General features: G+C 34.4%; 1 long non-coding RNA gene across 1 annotated transcript; it reads right to left on the bottom strand.

Annotated features, from left to right (window-relative positions):
* Positions 1 to 610: 610 nt before the first annotated feature.
* Positions 611 to 20,822, bottom strand: LOC107202632. The gene is made up of 4 exons (XR_004497134.1): positions 20,693 to 20,822; positions 11,548 to 11,569; positions 11,331 to 11,443; positions 611 to 6,576 (listed from the first exon to the last, which is right to left on the bottom strand). It is a non-coding gene; the product is annotated as an uncharacterized LOC107202632 (long non-coding RNA).
* Positions 20,823 to 21,530: the final 708 nt, after the last annotated feature.

The following is a 21,530-nucleotide window of genomic DNA, read 5'->3' as shown; positions in this document are numbered from 1 at the left end:
TTTTACATTCATTTATTTTTCTCTGATAACACAAATTCAAGGCTCCATATGGATGCATTACTCACAGAATAGTCTGACTTAAAAGGGACCCACAAGGTTCACCCAACTCCTAAGTGAATGGCCCACACTGTGATCAAACCCACAACCTTGGCATTATTAGCACCCAGCTCTAACCAACTGAGCTAATCTCAGTGTCAATAAATATAACTGGAACAACAAATGCAAATGAATTGACATATTTTCTTTAGTTCAACAAGGACAAAGGGAAGAAAAATTATTATAACAAACTAGCCTCTAAGCCAAATTATTGTTCATGTTATTTGAAAACAATTTGTAACCCAGACTTATTATTGAATGCTTTTCAAACTAATATATCATTCCAGTTGGTTAGATTCATTTAATGCTTAGCATTCTTTGTTTTCAAGTCTGCTAAGTTAAAAAATTTCCAATTTCTGCCTACTGTTACTCATCCAGACTCCCGAGTTTAATAAAACCCATGAGTCTTGTAATACGTGATCAGTGTAGTTTTTCAATAGTAAATGTTTCAGTCATGAAATGTAATATATATATATATATATATATATATATATAAATTAATGAAGTGCTGAACCATGGACATTTAGCAGCTAGACTTACTGTAAATTATTGTGGTGCTTATAGAACCTATAGCCACTGTCTACATAGTCAGTGCAGGAGGTTGTGGTTATGACAAATTGAGTGAGTGAAAAGGATTAGTTGAGGACAGATTACCTCACCATTAAATTGAGCAAAAATTGTTCAACCTTAGAAGCATACAACAGGGTTTTTACTTTTAATTAAGTTTTAACTGCTGTTTATGCAAATTCTTCTCTAAATCAGTATCAAACATGTCCTAAAGCTATTCATATATATACCTAATTCATTCTGTGCTCGACAACCCTGCTGCTGAAGCAATGTCAGCAAAATAGCTGATTATAGTAGATGTAGTTGAGTCTCATTTGCAATTTCTGATTAAACTGCTTTTATTGTACTAGATTATAATGCTAATCAGAATTAGCTAGGTGCTGAAACATGACCACAACTGATCACAGAATGAGTTTTAAGAGGATCAGACAGAAAACTATAAATGGGACTAACCTGCAGTGTGTTTATTAAGATTAGCAATAGAGCAAAACAAACTACCATTCACAGAAATTTTAATTTTGAGATTTCATTTTATATGACTCAGAGGTAGAGGTTCAAAGGCATGACTTTGTGTTTTAATTAAAATTATACAAGGCTCCAAGGTAAACATTTGTACTTTATGCTTAAACAAAAGGACTTTACTCTGTGTTCAAACACAAAGCAAGATCAGTATTCTGCATAATATTTTCCTTTTCTCCCGTACCAAAGTAATTGCATATGAAAGTTTGAACATTCACAAACTCACCATTTGGCTCAAACTCTAAGTAGCAGATAATGCCAAGCAAACCAGGCAAACATGAGGCAAAAAGTAACAATGCTCTTAGTCATTTTGCAAATAGAAAGGGGACCTGAGCTCCTTATCAGCCTTTCTTCTGCCTTGCAGGGCTCTCAGGGCACACAGAGGTGTATGACTGGTCCCAGGTTCATGGAAGTTCAGAGGGAAAACTGATATCTCGTGGGTGAGACACTGTCTCCTAGGAGCCTGAAGCAGAGCCCATCTCCAGAGAAAACACCTTTGAGTTCAGAGGAAAAACCCCATTTTCATAAATCTACAGTTCTTGTCTCAGGCTGCACTGTAATGAAAACCCCTGATTTCCAGAAGGGCTGAAGATTTTCTTTTTCTTACAGCTTTCTATATTTTTTCTTAAAACCTTAGGATCATGAAGGAAAAAATAAAAAGCTTCCTGCAGCTTGGCAAAAACAATGACACAATAAAAACTGTTCAATCTCTGACGAAACCTTAATGCTAATTAGGCTGTTTAATTAGACTGTCTCCAGTTAGTGGTATTCTCTTTGCAAACAAGAATGGTGGTCTCAAATATGCCAAATTAAAATTGTGCACTGATTACACCCCAAAAAATTATGAAACTTCATGTTTCATTCCATATGTTCACTCAGCACTGAAAAGTAAAGATATTTTTCAAAAATATGTTTTTTGAAGCTATTGTGATTTTGATTTCAGCTGTCACAATAATTTCATGGAGTGCCCTACTATTCTTTTCCATGTATAATTCCTGTAAAATACTGAGTCAAGAGATTACAATTCATCAAAACCCAATTGTTTTTCCCAAGTAGGTTTTGGATTCAGTCTCAAAGAAACAGCTTTTCTTATTTAGTCAAAAATCATTTATAAAGCCTAAAGTTAAACAAGGTGACCTCCAGAATACCCATCATTTAGAAGGACTGGTGCAACTGAAGATGTTGCTTCGATAGTCTCTACCAACAGTTTCTAAAGTCCTGATTAGAATTTATTTTCAGCATGAGAGTAACTTTTTCAAACTTCCAGGAGTAAAGTAGCATGCTATTTATCAGTCAAATGTAGGAGCTGACATTCTTTTCCATTAGCTTCTGATTAACTTGAAATATTACAGTGAAAAATCAGTAGACAACATATGAAAAATACTTCATCTGCTCTTAGATAAAAGAGATTAATGAAATTTATTTAAACTACGCTATTCTGGCTTTCACTCAATCGCCATGGTAAGGTGATCACAAGCTCCTAGTCCATGAGACGCCCATGCCAGGCCTACCTTGGGAAAATTTAATCTTTCCTTGCTACTCCAGGCAAGTGAGGTGCATCTAAAACATGGAGCTATGAGAAGTAGTGTAGAAGGTTTTTATAAAGCCCAGAACCTCTTTGCCACAGAAGACGATTTTTTGCAGAGGTGAGTGTGTGACATCTTCCAGTACCATATAAAAAGCTCAGCCTTGCATGTTACAAAGTTGTCTTGTCCTCACTGAAATAGAACAAGCCATTTTACAGCTTTTTAAGAAATTATTCTTACCTTGCATTACTTTCTTTTTAGCTAGCCCTTTGGGGAGATATTCTTGTGACAGACCCTCTACTAAGGGTTGGTGTATGTCAACAATTTTCTACGTTCCCTTTTCATGTACTGTCCATTTCCCTCTGCAGCTCAAAAAAAGTCTATGTCTGCCAGTTGTTTGGCATAGTAAGTGTGTTACATTCTGTTCATCTGAAACAAGAACATCCTGTGACTAAACATATAATTTGAATTATGCAGCTTTTATTCTACAAAAGATTATTTCTGCATACCAAATTCCCTCTGCACAAAATGTCTTTCCATTGTCCTTTCTGATAAACTGTGATTTATACAATCTCAAAAGGACATAGTTAATCTGATGGAGAAATAACATCACATGAAATAGAAGCCCAGGCGTTGTGAAGAATTAAAGTCAACTGTTTAGATATTTCACTCCAGAAAAAATTGCTGTGTGAAGCTTCAGACTATACAGAAGTGTCAGGCTGTGCAGATGGCAAAAGAAGTATCCATTAATGCATTTGTCTGTAACTGGCTTTGTGTCTCTCAGGGTGCAAAGTAACCTTGCAGTTCCTCCACATTTAATGACATTTCAGAAAGCATTCATGAATCATTTGCTACAGCAGAGCAGTAAAACTGAAGAAAGGCTGATTTTTCAGGAGAGACTGAAACTGATGACTAATTTGAAACTTAGCATATAACAACAAGTGTTGTTAAATTGTTGGGCTAGAATTGAAATGAATGTTTAGAATACAAAAAAAAAGAGTTAATAAAATAATTTCATTTTCTGTTCTAAATGCATATGCTTGGTGTCCAGAAGCCATCTTGCTCATATAATGCCAAACCAGCAGTTCCTGACAGCAGAATAGACTGTGAAAGTATCCATGGCAATGGGACAGTCTCCCCATGGCAGATGTTTTGCCTTGTTTAAAGTAGTTTTTTCCTTATATTCCTTCCCTTCATCTCAGATTCTTAGTGAGAATGCTCCCATACTCTGCCATTACCATTTCCCAGAAACTGAAAACAAGACAGCACTTCCTTAGCACAAGAGAATGGCAGGCAACAGGCAGCACAGTCTCTCAATGCAAGACCTTCAGCTTCCATCGATTTCCCTGCTTAGAGCAACAAGGAAATAGATGCCACAAACACAATAACACACAAACTGCCACATTTCAAACTGACAGGACACTATTTTACAAGATTGTGGCTAGTGCCACACCCCTGTCTTCTGCTCTTTGACACTTGCCTAAATTAGATTTGATGGTCTGAAATGGTCTTCAATAATTTTCTGAACTGGAGAAATTAAAAATAAAAAAAAACAAAATTATTAAAAAGACACCCTTCTCCTTCTCCTTGTAAACAAACTCAGCTTTCTGGAAAAGCTGAATGAGATCTTAATTCCTGTAATAAGGATTTTGTGCTCTTGCAGAGGTGCAGTTTGTTTTACAGTTCTAAATGAATATTAGTATCTGAATGTGAGAATGTTATGCTTCTGGTCTGATCAGGACATAAACATAAAATGAAAAATTAACCAAAATAACTACTGTAAATATACATTTGAGATTCAAACACAATTGATTATTTCTTTAAGGCTATTGCTGAGGAAACAAAGTCCCAACTTTATAAGCCAACACATTTTCATTGCCACATTCTCAAATCTCATGGATTAGAATTGAGAGGCACAGAGCCAGGATTTGCATGAGCTTCCACAGTATTTCAAGGACATTTTTAATGTTCTAGAAGCTGCACAGGGCCATTAAGACCCTTTCTATGATCTGCTGCATTTAAATGAGGGCATCATTTGTCTGGAAACACTTACAACGATATTAATATAAAAGAGCTATTATGGCAGATCAAACGAATCTTACAGTACTCTGAACATTATAGGAAAAACATTAGTGGGCTATTTTCTGGTCAGAAAGTAGCAAATGGAGCTACTCTGGATTTAGATTACAGAGCCAAGAGCAGAAATTAGCTGCACAATGATCAAGTGATTAATATATTCAGTTCTAACATGTTGAACAAAAGCTCTAGAAACATGTGCAATAATAATAATTATGGATCACACAAGCCATTTCCAAAATAAACCTGCTACAATGCAATCTGATATAATAGTGACATGATAATGAAGAGAATAGTGAAAATACTACAATGCCTGCTTTATAAGCCCTTCAATAGTTCTTTAGCAAAAAAAAAAAATTATAATGAAAATTATAGAAAAAAATATTATATTAACTGGGCCTTACTAAATAATTTTGTTAAAAGTAGGAGGAATAAAAATACCAAAAAAAGGGTAAAGATAAACTTTCAAAGATCAGAAACAAATTTTCAGCCTTTCAAAATTCCTAAGCAATTTACCTAAGATTTAGTGTGTATAATTATTCTTCTAAATTGCATAAAGCACACAAATGTAAAGATTACATAAAATAACTGTTGAACAGATTAATTTAATTGTATTATTCTCAAATAATGGTCTGAGGAGTCAAACTCAAAACATAGGCAAAACTATCCTGCTCGGTAACCTACAATATTTTCAAGAACATTAAAGCAAGTGTCTTTGGTTTCCTGCCTGGCTTTCAAAATGGTTTGGCTTAGAAGCTTGTTCCAGGAATATAAAATTTAAGCAGAAAACAACATTTTTGACTCTCTTTTCCTTCTCAGTAAGAAAGAGGCTTATCCCATCAACAGCAATATAGAACTGGAAAGTGATTTAACTCTGCCCCTCCTTAATTTTTCTGTGCCCAAGGTTTTTTCAAACCAACAGTAGTTTTAGCTATTTCAAAAAAAAAAAAAAAACACAGCAATTTCAGTAACTATTTCATTTCATAAGTGAAGCAGAAGAGGGGTTTGGGTTTCTTTTTTACTACAGTCAGATATATGGCATATAAGAAACTGGAAATCACCTAGAATTCACCTGAAAATGAACTATTCACATAGCTATAGTCACAGCTGCCAGTCCCTGATGCACTCACAATCAGAATTTCAAAATCTGTGATCTTTTCTGTCAGCATCTTTCCATAGCTCATAAAGGGACTTTGTTTCTAAAATTATGTTAAGATCATTTACTACCCTAAAATATTAAAGTAAGATCAATATGCTGCATTTCTGCCCATGATATTTTTTTTTCTTTCCAGCTGGTCTCTGTTCAGCTGGATCCTGCTGCACACATTAGTTCATCTTTTCTCCCCAGTAAGTGATTTGTTTTTGAGAGCAGACACTGACTGCTTTTAGAGGCTCACTGCCTGACTTCTGAAATGGGTTTTAACTTGATCCCAACTCTCACTGACACAGAAGTCAAAACACCCACTGATTTTAAAGGCTGAGTATCAGATCCTCTACCTGTAAGAGACTTACTTTGAGACAAGGGGAGCATCATATGTGAGAGTGCCAAATAAAGAAACAGAAGGATGATTTTGTGTGGCACCTTGAACAATATCCCATATTCCCTTCTCATACACCCTTTTCCCATTGGTTTAAGACAGTGCAGACTGATGTTTCACTTTTGTCTTCCTTAAAAATGTCCAGGTTGAGTTGAGGTGTATCAATGAAAAGTTCTGTGCCTTTGTTCTTGGATCTTGAGCATAGGTGAGGCTGGAGCAGAAAATCAACCTCATTTTTCCCAGCTTGGCAAAATCTGTTAGAAGACAGAATGATTTATTTTAGCTAATAATTTTAACACTATCTCTGTAAATCATTAAAAGATTTCCGCTGCATTGCTTTGGAAAGGTATTCTGTGAAACTTCAGTTTTAAATAATTATCAATTCTGTCATGAGTGTCTTCACCCTATTTGGAAAAATTTCTTACATAAGTATCAGAAAACTCGTTTCCCAAGCAAGTAAAATAATGTCCTTTTCAAAGATTCTTAGTTCAATTTTACTACAGAATTTTGTGTATGTAACTTACTTTACACTACATTTTTGAAGTGTCTCAAAGCCACTGAATGAGAAGGTAAAATGTCACATGACTGTTTTTAATTTAGGTTTTGTGCAAAAATACAAGTAATGTTATGCAATTCATTTACTGAATAACATAAAAGCACTGGCCAACAAAATTGATATAATTTCTTTATGCCTTTAGTCACAATTTTCTTGTAGCAGTGTCACTTTAATACAACATTTTGAATTGTTATGTGGCTGGAAATAGATTTGGGTTTTTTTTTCCTACCTCACCTACTTTACTTCTCTATGATTGAGCTGATTTTTTGCAGACATTGCTGTGGCACAAAATTTGTTCTATTTTTTGACATCACCTGTCAAGAAGAGCAGATCTCTTTTTCAAATGATGAAGAATATGTAGATAATTTGCACAATAGCACTTTAAAAATGTGATATTTTCATGTTATTTTGCATCCGCTCAATGACAAGTTTTACAGAATTTGTCAAAATCCATTTAAACTATTAAACAATGCTTAGACTACATCAAGATTTATTTCTTAAACACATTTCCTCAGGAAAATCATTCATATGCTTAAGGATAGCATATTAACTTTGATTAGTTATTCAAATCAGTTCATAGAGATCTAAAATTGAGCTTAGTATAGCAACTGAAATTACCAGGAAATTAGTAAAATCTTCCTACTTCTACTGTTCATCTTATTCTGGCTAAGGCATTCTAAAAAGTTTCAACCATGTTTCCAGACTATTTTCTGGTGACAAATCTCAGTAGCAATAGAAAGTGAAACCTACTTAGTTAGAGATACTTTGAACTGAACCAAATCCACGTAATCTATGAGCCTTAAAGGAGCTGAAGTGCTGCCCACTTTCAGTCATGCATTGCTTTGTTATTCAAATGCCCCAAGCGAGCTTATTCACTTGTGATTTCTAATGTGCTTTCCCATCAGGGTGATTTTCCATTACATCATTTCTCTAATAATACATGTTCATAGCTGCAGGTTAGTATTAAAGAAAGAAATGGACCTGAGGAGATCTGATTTCTATGAGTTCTGCCCAGCAGCCTCATAGAAATCATGAATGAAGCATAACTGCGTGTTCTGACTAAAGTAATTTCTTTATAATGCGTTTTATACTGAATTATTTTCTTACTAGTTGTAAAGTTTTATATAGCCAGTGTATAGCCTACATCCTAAGGCTGAAATATTATATTATATTATATTATATTATATTATATTATATTATATTATATTATATTATATTATATTATATTATATTATATTATATTATCTTATATTATATTATNTATATTATATTATATTATATTATATTATATTATATTATATTATATTATATTATATTATATTATATTATATTATATTATATTATATTATATTAATCTAACTAATAAAACTATATTTCACACAATAGCACTTAAGCTGATATCAAGAAATTATTTCCTAAAATAGAAGTAAAAACTGTTTAGCAGAAATAAAGATTATATTAATCTATACATAGATTGTAGTGTTACATTGCAACACTTAAATAAAAGGAAATGTTTACCTGACTACATTTCCCACCACTTCTATTTGTAGCTCACTGCATTTATTCTCTTATTAAAATGGAATTAATAAGTGCATATTAAACTCTTTCCACTATTATTTTAATACATACTCTAATATTTTTAAACTTCCAGAATTTGGGAAGGGAAGTCATTATTTAAAACTCTGGTAGAATGCTGTAAATGCAGGGGAAGCAATGTATCACTAAAATTCCTTACTGGAAAATTCCAAGCACACGGGAAGAAAAATATGTTACTGCATGATTAATTTTATATTGCACACAGCTCAAGCTTAGATACCAAACTTGATAATTCCTAACATCTGAACATTCCTTTATTGAACTCATTTTACCGCTAATTTCTAAACAACCAGTTGCTAAACACTTTTTCTGCCTTGTTCCCTTTCATTTGAGTCATGCAACATGCCTTTTTTTATTTTCTTTGAAATAACTTAAAGGCAGTATGCCTACTGCTAAAAGTGAAATGCATAAGGGGCTTGCAGTGTCTTTTTGCCTTCCTATTTCCCAAAGGTGAAAAGAAAACTGAAGATTAAGTCTGTGTATGGGGAGGTCTGCTAAGTTTTTCTAAGAACCCTGGGGACCCTCTGTTTGTCAAACAGGGTACAGCCAGGGAGCAGGGAGGAAAGCAGCCTTTGCATAGTTTCCTCAGAGAGCACATGTTGAAGAGGAAAACAAAGGTACAGATGAGAAAAAGGGGATCCATCTTACTAAATTACAATGAGCAAAGAAAGATTAAGCAAGTAGAGAAAGTTGGTAAACTCAATCATGCTCTGTTTTGGTTTGGGCCAAATTTTAGGAGTGTCAGAGCAAGTAAGAACCTCATGTTCATTCACTTGCAGTGAACATGATTGCCTCTAAAATGGCCAGAGAGGAAGGTGATCTCCTGAACTGCCTGGTTCCACTGTTCCACTTATCTCACAACCATAATGATTATTTTTGTGCTAGCCCAAACTAAATCATCATTTATATGTTTCATTTTCTCTATTTGTAAAAAAATGTAAGAAATAAAGATTAAAAAGACAGAAAACCTGCATTCACAATGACTCAGGTTTGCAAACTGTGTTTTAACTCTGTAGGCTCAGTATTTCTCTCTGACCATTTTATGCACTAATAAAACTCTGAACTTGATCTATATTCATTCTTCATTTTGTCATACTCCCCCCCCATCTCATGAATACTGCTAGGATCACACTTGTGGAGCATCACCATCTCTGAATGAACAGCTGTAGACATAGCTCATGGTCTTTTATCAAATGCAGCATCCGTGAGTGTCATGGTATTCCACAGTGCTCAAAACCAGATCCTGCTTACCTCATTAGCTTTTACATTATGCTTAACACCAGTGAATAAGCACCAATAAGAAAACCATGTCACAGGCTGTTACATAGAAAGGTTGTAAAATTTAACAATTACCAAAAAAACCCCACATTTATGCAAGATACATATAATTTATGTATGATAATATTTTGCTGTGACACATCCTCTTTTACAGCATAAGTCTACAAAAGACTCTTGTGCCCATATTTACTTATCTTCATGATGTACCGTTATTATTACTTAAACTATATGACACCTGCTGTTAAATTTTCTCCTTCCAGTACAAGGCATTTAAAGTTTTAAAACAGACAGTAAGATTTAATATATTCCAATAATTAATCAGAAACCAAACCAGATGGTTTTCAGTGTATATAATCATGGGAAACAAGCAGCTATCATATTCACATATGAAATGTATTTTCATGCTGAAAATAAGAAATTTGATACTAATGAATGAAGTTGGAATTTTAAAAATATCAATTTTTTTTATCAGATGAAGCCAAGAGAAATACAAAATATACTTTAGGATTTCCATACTCCATTTATCAGTGTTTATAACTTGTCAGTTACTTGGCAATATAGCAGTTCACACTGAAAGCAGGAGCTATTATAAGCTTAGACTGATAGTCAGCATCTGCAGATGCTGTTTCAGAGCTATTTATTTTTCATTTATCCATCTGTTTTCCAGTCACTAACGCACACCAATTACTATTTTCCTATTGATTTTAAATCCTTAGGAAACCTATATTCATAGATTCATAGAATGGCCTGTTTTGGAAGGGAGGAGATTGTCTAGTTCAAACCCCATGTCATGGACAGGGACACCTTCTATTTGACCAGGTTATTGGAGCCACCTCCAGCCTGGCCTTGAACAATTCCAGGGATGGGGCATCCACAACTTCTCTGGGAAACCTGTGCCAGGGTTTCCCAGATTCTTGCCAGTAAAGAATTTCTTCCTAATTCTAAATTGCCTAGCCCTGCAAAAAAATCAGGATTTTTTCAAATAAAAATAAAAAAAGTCAGCTTTCTGGTTTAGCATAGAATCATAGAACGGTTAGGGCTGGAAGGACCTCAAACATAAACTATTTCCAACCCCCACCAGCAAAGGCAGGTATGCTACACATTTGATCACATTATTCAGTTATCTAGCAGGGAGAATACTGGCAGAAGGTTCGAATTTAAAAATTTTGAGCAATTTGCTGTTAAAATTTCACATATAACAATATCTAAGTCAGTTCAGCTGTGAAATCCATGAGTTCATCAATGGATTCACAAATTAATACGTAGTTTGTCTTCTACATCAGCTTTATGAGATTCTAACAGCAGTTGTTAAAAGCTAATTGTTGTTGAAGTTTGCTGAAATTTGAAATGCCATCAGTAAGGTCATTCTGAATTCAGTTTTGGATAATTGGTACCCTGGCCATGTTTTATATTGCAGTAGATATTGAAAAGGACATCACCAGACAAGAGATGAGGTACAGAGCAAATTTGAAAGAGAGAGGCAAGGAGTGACACTGGAAGTAAACTGTTTAGAAGGTGAAAGTGCCTGCCTTCCAGCTCTAGCAAGACAGACAGAAAAAGGATGAGGATACATTGTACCTGTCTGCTCTCTGTTTGCACATCCTAATCAGGAAGGATAGCAGTTTGTCATGGTGCTCAGATCCATCAGGCAGATGGTGGACTTAAGCCATGCAGCAGTGCCCCTCTCTATCCTACACAGAGGATAAGCATTCATCAATATTTGCATAAAATTCCTCAACTATGAAAATATAATATTTGCTTTCTAAAAGAGTCCTTATTAATCTCATTCACTTACCTATTCTTGATATCCTTGAAATCTAAAAATAAAAAAAATTAAATGTTACAGATATGGTTTTCTTTGCTAAAAGCACAGAAAATGTCATTTAAGCATAGTCATGCCCATATTACACAGACTTATCTTTGAGGAACATCCATGTCAGTGCAAATATTCACATACATAACAGAGAATACTTTTCCTCTACATGCATTCTTGCAGAGAGTTTCTAAAACCACGTGATTTAGTAAACTAGAATTTCCTTTTAAAATTGACATTATCTACAATTGAGTAATACTGGGAGAACAGACAGAAACCGCTGTTTTAATGATTATTCTACCAAGGAATAGATCATCATTATGTCCATTTATTTAACATAGATGTTAATCACTCACTATAAACTGCCCAGGATTTAGGGATTTCTACTATCTTTTTGAATGTCAAAGATCCAAAAATTATGCCCTTTATCTAAAGGAATGAAATTTATTGGCATAAGTGATACTTAGAAGTGTTTTGTATTTGTTTTATTATTTATTTAATGTTGCAAATAAATCTTATTCGTTTTATTGTAGAAGTTGAAAGGCAAGACATGCTTCCTCATTAGACTTTGCCAAAAGCAAAAGGCTTTTCCACACATTTTTAAAATATGGCAAATGTCATATTTTATATGCCCATTGACAATGATTTCCAGAATAATTCTTCCAGTTGGGATTGACAATGCTGAGTTGGAAGGACGATAGAAAAACAAAATATAACACCCCAAAACAAAACAAAGACACCTAAAGCTATGTGGGTGACTGAAATAAGATTACAAACATTTTTGTACAGAAATTTATGTCCTAGGTTTGGTCCTGTTTTCCTTCAAATATAAACTCTGACAGCTGCTGCATATTACCAGGACCTGCCTGATATTTCCAATATAAATTTTTATGAGACAATGACACTAGGGCAATAAAGCACATGTTGAAATATTCACAGATGTCACCATGTATTATAATTACATGGGGTTTGCATATTAATTGCAACACACACTTCAATGTAATTATATATATATAATCATATATAGCAAAAAATACAATCACATTCACAAAGTAAAAGCAAAAACCTGTTTCATATTCAATATTTATTGTTACACCTTATGCACACATCCATCTGTTTGTGAAGTTTTTAAAAGAGTGTCACAGATTTTCTACTTCACATCCTCTTTATATGAATCCAAAGCAAAACATGCATTGAAAAAATTCCTTTTTTTTGCATAAATTATCATAGCTTTCGCAACTTGAAGCTGGGAAATTCTTGCTTCTTCTTGTTACATAGGTGTGAAATGACACCACTTGTGACAGATAGAAGGCACTGTCAAACAGACACAATGAGGCAGATACACACTAGCTATTTGTGCCTAAATGGACATGATACCTGGACAGAGCTAGCAGGCACAGATGAGGTTCTTATTTCATGTAATAAACCCTAATTTGCTTAGACACATAAGCAATCTGCATTTGTGATTTAGGAATATGCATATGCAAATAAATGTGTGAATTTAAAACTCTAAAAAGAGCTGTTACTATTAAATCCTACTTATTTGAAGAGAAGGAAACATCATTATAGGTTGTGAGTTTCAAATACCTTTTAAAAATAGAAGGAAAATGTAAAGACAGTAAATATCTAGCAACAAAAAAGACAAAAAGTAAAATATGTTGGGACTCAAAGTCCCTTGCAGCCTGTTCTATTCCATTATGTTACTTTTTTTTTCTGCTATAAATTTAAATGTATTATTTTTTTCTCCACAACTCCAGCTCTGCAGCAATTTTTAATGGAAGATTTTCATGCATGTATCACCTAGTGAATAAGGCTTTAGCGTATGAGGTGGAGCATGCAGGTGATTGTGGTTTAAATAACAAAATTCTGCCCTTATAAAAGTTACTGTATCATATAATCTTGTGCAAAGGCAGAAATTAATTGTCAATTTAAATTCTTTGAGCAGAATAAACATGTTCTGTAGTTCTCCAAAGCAATGAGAGCTTCAGTGAATAAGCAGAGACCCAAGACTACATAAAATGATCAGGTCAGCAGTGATTTCACTGCAATAGGATTTCAGGGGTGAAGAGGCTCATAGGAATGCTCAGAAACACCGAAGTCTAGCAAAAGAAAGACAAAGACACAGGTGGATATAATTCTGTATTGAGAATGCCCTTCTGGAAACAGAAAACATTTTGGATACGTGGAAGGTGGGTGCCAGGTAATTTCCACTGAAAATATGGACAAATATCATGTCAGAATACCATCATATAGAGATAAAACTCGTAAATGTTATTGAAGATTGTATCAAGAAGGAGCCAGTTAATGAATCTTGACATGGATCTATGTGATGTATGAGATTTAGTTTAAACAAATCTCATAGAACTTTCAAATCTCTTTCAAAAGTGCCAGTTTTTAAGCAATGATCACAAAATCATATATACAGCAGATTCTGGGAACAAAGAAAGACCAAGCACATTAAATTTCAAAGAGGTAAATCACAGAAAATAAGGACATTTATAAAACTTAAGAAGAAAGTAGAATAAAATCCTCAGAAAGAGTGTTGAAGTTACCATGGACACTACAGAAGTGCACTCCTATTACTAGAAAAATCAGAATTTATCATTGCTAATCACCTATATGATGAAGAAATTGTAGTGAAGTTTTCTTTCAGTGCTTCTGCTTTTGAACAAAAGAGATCAAGAAGAACAGCTATTTGTTTTTCTACTGTCGAGTTCAAGGTTAAAACTGCACAGCTTTTAAAAGCTGCCTGTGATACCCTGACTATTCTCCACATAATCTGATTACTTACCATTAAATATGACTTTACTACCTCACTGGCTTGCAGATAACTGTTCCACAATTCAACCTTTATTGTAATAGTACTTGAGTTTGGTATTTTTATATGTCCATTAACTGTCTTTCATTTTTCCAGCAACTGTAACTCAGAAACACTACTAAGTTTTATAGTTGAATAAATGCATCTAATATTTCAGGGAAAGGAATAAAGAGAACACGAGAATTTCTGAGAGGAAATATCAGGAAGATATTGACATTAATTTTAAGAACTGGTAAAATGATGACATTTCTTATATGGATTTTACACCAAATAGGGGATTTAACAAAGAATACACATTCAGTTTCAGGATGCATCTAGCTATTAAAAAGCAATAAAGCATTTAAGGTCAATCAGATGTTGCAAACATTGAAATCCTACCGAATTACAGTATATTTTCTGTTACACGAAAGTTAGTAAATGACAGATTGAGTACACATAATTTTAATGAGACTATGATGAAGTCAAGCATAACTGTTCTAAAATATCATTAGGAATGTAAAACTGTCAGTGATTACAGTATTGTTCTGGGAGTGAATGGAAACAATAAAATATGATTTAAATATTCGAAGTAGAAGAGATCAATGAGGAAAGCAGCTAACTATAACCAACTGACAATACAAATTCATACATTTGAACAAGGCTTAGAAGACAATTTAAGTTAATTCTTGTACTCCATCTTCACCAGGAAACTTAAAAGAGAAATACAATAAATATGATAGAATCTTCAGTGAGCAAAAAACAAAGAAAGCTGATAGTTTTCACAGCAGGAGTCCATTACCTTTTTTCTCCTCACTATTAAAAACTTGGTAAGGTCCCAAAGCAGATGGGTTGCACAAGGATTTTAAATACCTATTAATTCAGCATCTTCAGGTATTAGAGTCCAAATTAATTGGAATACAAATCACAGTCTCAACTACTGAGTGGATGTATGAGCAATACAAACACACAGAAGAACACTGTCATTGAACTGTAATAATGGTTCAAATCTGAAAGAATTTAAAGCAAATTAAAGAGCCACTATTGCCTCAGCCATTTTATTTTTATTTTTCTTTTAGTGTAAAAAGAACACTCTAACAGGTGTCTATTCCTTGGTTCATTTAATGATTTGGCAGCAACTTACAGTGAGGTTTTCAGGATTGGCTACCTGGGATAAGCATAATTAATAATATTGTAAGCTACTTACAATAGGCAAAGGAATTTCTATACTGTTTCAAATGTCATATTAAACTAAGAACTACTTTAGATCTCATAGAAATAGTCTGGATTCAAGATAATTATTTTAGACATAAATATAAGGGAAAAAATTGCCTTGGAAGCAAGACTGAGTAAGAATAAATATGTTGCTTCAGTAAGATCAGGCAACAGCATATCTCAAATTTGAAACAAAAAATATGTCTTATCATCTTGGAAAAAAAATTACCAAGAGACTCTTTGTAAACCAGGAATATGTGCTTGCATAGTCAGCAAACAGGGAACATCTCTATTATGTGCAACTGCTGCTGTATGGGTCAGTCTTCCACAGGGTGCAGTCATGCAGGGACAGTTTGCTCCAGCATGGGCCCCTCTCATCTCGGCTCTTCCACGGGGTCAAAACCTCCTCCCAGGCATCCACCTGCTCTGGTGTGGGTGGGTCTCTGCATCCCCATGGACCCCCAAGGGCTGCAGGGGGCAGCTTCCTCACCATGGTCTTCACCATGGGCTGTGGGGAATCTCAGCTCTGGCACCAGCAGCACCTCCTCTCCCTCTTTCTCCACTGACCTTGGTGTCTGCAAAGTTCTTCCTCTCATTCTCACCCCACCCTTCTCTGGCCACAACTACATCTGTGCAATAACGGGGTTTTTCTTCTTGAATCTGTTACCACAGAGGCCTTACCACTGTTCCTAATTGGCCCAGCCTTGACCAACACATCCATCTTTGGAGCTTCCTGGAATTGGCTCTGCTGGACAAGGAGGGAGCTTCCAGCAGGTTCTCACAGAAGCCACTCCTGCATCCCCTACCCCCCACCCCCACTACCAAAGCTTGGCTATGCAAAGCCAATACAAGTTGTAATCCCATTTTCCTCTACTACTCGAAAGCTGATTTCCCAAAGGAAAATATCTTGTCTACTGTCTTTTAAAACCTTGCAATTCCTCTCATTTTAGCTATGGATTATAAAACAATATTGATCAAACAGCTAATCAAGGAAAGAAAGATTATGCATAATCATACTATGTTTTGGCAAAGAAAATAAATGAAACATAATTACATAATCACTCAACAGATTTAATGTGAATGCATATCTTGCAACACTATATTTAAGGAGCAGCAATTTTCCAGTTATGATTGCAGCAAAAGCACAGAAGAAAATATAAAAGATACAATATGTTCATTTTAAGGTAAGCACAGCTTTCTCACTAATACACATTAGAGAGAATTAAGTTAACATAGAGGGAATTAAGTATCCGAAAAAAGGTCGACTAGCACAGCCTAATGCAGCAGTACATCTAGGCCAGCCCTGTGGCAAACAGAAATTGGCAGAAAACTGCTGCATTAATAAAGGACTGGTTGGTTAAGGGACATCACTATGACAGAGACAAAATATATGGGTGTATATATATATATAAAATATTCTCATGTCACATGACATCATGCTCAGCATGATGAACTGGGGGAAGTAGAAAGGTAAGATGTTCAAAGTATCATGATTTTATTCCCAGGTCATCACCAGACATGATGAAGCTCTGCTCTCATGGAGAATGGGTGAACACCTGCCTTTCAGTGGGAAGTGGTGAATGAATTGCTTGCTTTGGTTTGCATAAGGGCATGACTTTTACTTTACCTGTTAATCTGTCTTTATCTCAATCCAAGACATTTTTTTTACTTTTATTCTTCCATTTATCTTCCCAATCCCCCCACAGGGAGTAAACAAGCAGCTGGGGTTAAACCACAAAACTGGATAAGTGGACTAATGCTACCAAAAAAACCCAACAAAACAAACAATTCAAAAATCAGAAAGTAAGATTCATGTATTATTATCTGACTTCTGAAATAACACTTTCATTTTACCATTTGTGTTTAATCCCTGAAAATTATTCTAATAAATTATAAACAATATGTGCTATCCAGAAATGATGATTCACTTCTTATTTTTCAAGCAGAGTGAAATAAAAAAAAAAACCCATGTTTGAACTGTGGAAGATCAACCTTTACTCTCAAACAATACAAAACCTCTATGAATTTGTATCTTGGTATATATTCAGCCACTCCTTCAGGAATTCCCTTTATGAGCAAACAAAAAATTCTTTCTGTCTTCCAGTGACTGGCAGGTCACTGGCAAAAAAACAAGGCAGTGTGGCAAGTGTGTTTTGGCATTTTTTACGTACCTGCATATAGAAAACTATCAGCCACAAGAGAAAAAGCTGAGCAAAGCCAGATTTCATATGAAATATTGAGATGTTCAGGATGTGCTTTTTTATGGCATCAGTAATCTAAAAGTAGCATTAGTAAAGTCTGGATTTGACCAAAAGGAGATTAATACTTACCACATATCTTAATCTTATCCTAGACATGACCTAAACCTAAAGGAAGGATTTTATTTTGTTACACAGTTTTGATAAAGTCTGACTGTCAGAAATGATCAGAAATATATCAGATTAAATCTGAAAATCACTTTTTATTCCTTCAGTGCACAGAGAGAATAGGATGAAAATTGACACAGGCTAATTTTGCAAGGTAGCAAAACCTGCTTGTCATGCTCCCTTCACAACATTCAGTAAATCATGAGTTCATCAATGAATCAAGAAGTAATTTCAAGGACTAAGAAATAAAATATATTTTGATACTATAAAAGGGTTGGCTATAGTATTGTATTGCCTTATAGCCTCAGAATGTCCAGTGCATTACAGACAGCAAGTTCAGCAGCCTGCTTATATAATTTTTTGTTCTAGATGTCACAGTTCAGCACCTTATTTGAATTTATGTGTAAAATATGCCATGAACTAAAGACTTTTTACTGTTCAGCTTGAAAATTCAATTTGAATAATAGCAGCATGCAAGTGCATATTTTCTTCTGCATCACTAGAAGTTAGACAACATAATTCAGCTTCAACAATTAACTGAAGTGACACTAAGATCTTTGCAGCCGTAATGACAGTGATAGGAATATATTAGAAGAGAAATGTAAAGATATTCAGTAACACATGGTTTAGGATGCACTGTAATGACAATCATTCTCTGCAATTTCAAAACACTGGCAACATAAAACAAAAGACTCCAACAGTGCATGACAGAAAGGGACTAAAATGATTACATCCTCCTGTCTTGTTTATTGCTTAAGTTTTCTGCAGCAACTAGGAGTTTTGGTTCATGACAAAATAGAGTTCCCATCCTTCTATTAGACACACCTTTTCTTGACCCTTTTACTGCATAACACTTCCTTACAAATATAGGAGTTGGTTCTGCAATTCATTGATTGAATTGACATTATTATGATGATAAGGACTACTTGGATAAGTGAAAAATTACAATAGTCCCTTACTTTGTCAAACTGCAGGAATATTTGGACTTTTCTCTGAAACCCTAACTGATGAGTCTTTTTAATAGGCTTTGTTTTTTCCTTAAATTCAGACCAAGTACAAATGATGCATTATTGGTTAGATGATATGTGCAGAATTGAAGAAATGGAGGGAAGAATCATTTACTTTTCTCTTGCTGTGTAAACTTCAGATTTCTTCCAAACTAAGCAATGTTTGAAAAGCCTCAGGTAAGACTACACCAGTAGCTATAATTAAAATTACTTTTCAGCTAAGTACTGTAAACTCTAGTGTAAAAGTGTTAAGTGCAAGGTCTTGTTGAGCTTGACCTCTTTTCTTGCTCCTGTGTGGATTTTCGTGCTGATCCAAAGCCTATGGAAACAACACAAGCTTTTCTTTCTTGTTCAGTGGGCTTGCTTAACAGCCTGCAGGTAACACTTTGTCATTTGCATGAGCAGAGCAGCAGTTTAAATAGCATCTATGACATCAGTGAATGTCAAATACAATCAATGCATTATTTTAAAAGGCATATTATGGTTTTAAATGTGTAACTGGATAACAGCTGTGTCACAATTGGGTATATTAATCGATCCTGCAAAGCTGATTCTAGGGAGGCCTGGAAAATATATGTTCTCTATCCCTAATATTGCATATTAAACCATTGTGCTGTCCTGTATATAAAATGCAGGACAATCAACATGTCTAGAGTGCCACAGAATGCTTGTCTGTTCTGTGCCTTACCTAGAGTTGCTTGTAAAACACAAGGAGAACTGAAAAGTTACCCTTGCACTGGAAAAAATAAGCCTAAGACTTGTGTTACTAAATGTGTTTAAATCATCTTTTAAAATGTACTTGATACATGAGAAAATACAGAGATCAGATAAATAAACATGAAAACTGAAAACATCAAGTATTTTTCCACCCTTCACAGGTGTACAAAAGCAATGAGACAACAAACCTTGAAACTCAAAAATCTTGTATGGTTGCCTCAGCTACTGATATCAGTAACTTATGTTTAACTGAAGTATAACTTGTTCTCATCTGATATGTTCCAGAAAAGAAATCTGGGTTTGATTGGAATACACCAAATGCAAAGACCAATATTTTGCTTGCTAGTTTGTTCTGCTGCTAGCCCTTTCTGCATAAACAGTGCCAAACAATTTTGAGTGGCTTACCCATTATAACCCACTTGTTCTAGTGACATCTTTCCATAGTGAACTTAACACCCTTTAAAACTCAGTATTTCTTTTCTATTGGAAGAAATATACATCTACAAAGACACTTTTCTTAGAGTATAAAGCCATATTCTTCAGAATCTTGAATCCTTTAGGAATAGTTTTCTATATTTTTCTGTATATCTTCTGGCTGAAAATGTAGAAATATTTTAATTAAGTAGTATTTTTTGCTAATTTCCACACAATATTGTAAAAATTGTTGCACTAATATAAGCAAAATAGTGATACAATATCACTCTCACCAGTTAATGACCATTCTTCATCTATAATTTCCAGGATAATCCAAAACCAACAACCCTATCCATAATAGCTCCTAGCCATAATGGAAATTACAGGGGAAAACTGGCAATGTATTCTATTCTATAGAATATAAAAATACTAAGAAGAAAAATATAATGGACCAAAGTTCTTCCCATTATCATCTTCAGATGAACAAGGAAATAAAACCTCTTAACTAAGTTTTGATTAACTCTTAGCAAACTGTTGACCTAGAAGAGTCCTGACAACTTACAAGAGGTTTCTACAGACCTACAATGTAGCTTGGAAGATAGAAAAATACTTACATGTTTCTTGAAGAATTAACTAGTAACAGTACGTGCACCAATTTAATATTGATGTTTTCCAAATGAAGAAATCTGATAATAGACACAAAATAATTTGGCAAACATCAGGTACAGATGTTAAACTGATAAATAGCAGATAAAAGCAGACAACACAAAGTTTCACAATTGTGTGCCAGATAAAAGGAACAGAAGAGAAATCCCCTTCAAACAGTAGAGCAGTTTGATCTGCTCTTGTGGGGGAGAAAGGAGGACAGATTTTATACATTATGATGTTGAAGTTATTAAGAGTAAAATCTCTTACAGGAATCTCAGAATTTCTGTTTTCTAGTCACACCTTTGTATTGCTGTCTAAATAGGGTACACAGACCTTATCTTCTGCCTTCAAGGACTTCTGCTTTAAAGAGGATATGGGAAGGTACAAGACCTCTTGAACATCTTCTTTCAGACAAGGGGAGAAGAGCTATTTCAGCACATTTTAAAGAAAGAAATAACACAAAAATAAAGCTTTCTTTTGATATCTTTGTAAATAATTTCATTTTATTATATATTATAATTATGAAATTTTTTCAGACAGATCATGGAGTTAGACTAGATCTTCCTAAACCAGAACTGTTGCATATATTTAAAAGTGGAGTTCACAGACTGACTGTAAAGCAATTTTCCACTTCAAGGAGCCATCACATTTCTTTTATTTAGGTCATATAAATGGTGTAATTGTCCTTCTCAGACATAGATGGTCTTGCTTACACTACCTATTCAGCATTATTTCCTGTAAAATCAGCAAAATACTAATGGAAGATTGATTCCTTCAATCAGCTGATACAGCTTTGCAGTTTTA

The sequence above is a fragment of the Parus major genome, chromosome 4 (assembly GCF_001522545.3).
Source record: "Parus major isolate Abel chromosome 4, Parus_major1.1, whole genome shotgun sequence".
Classification (NCBI taxonomy): domain Eukaryota; kingdom Metazoa; phylum Chordata; class Aves; order Passeriformes; family Paridae; genus Parus; species Parus major.
This window is presented reverse-complemented; position numbering and strand designations above follow the sequence as displayed.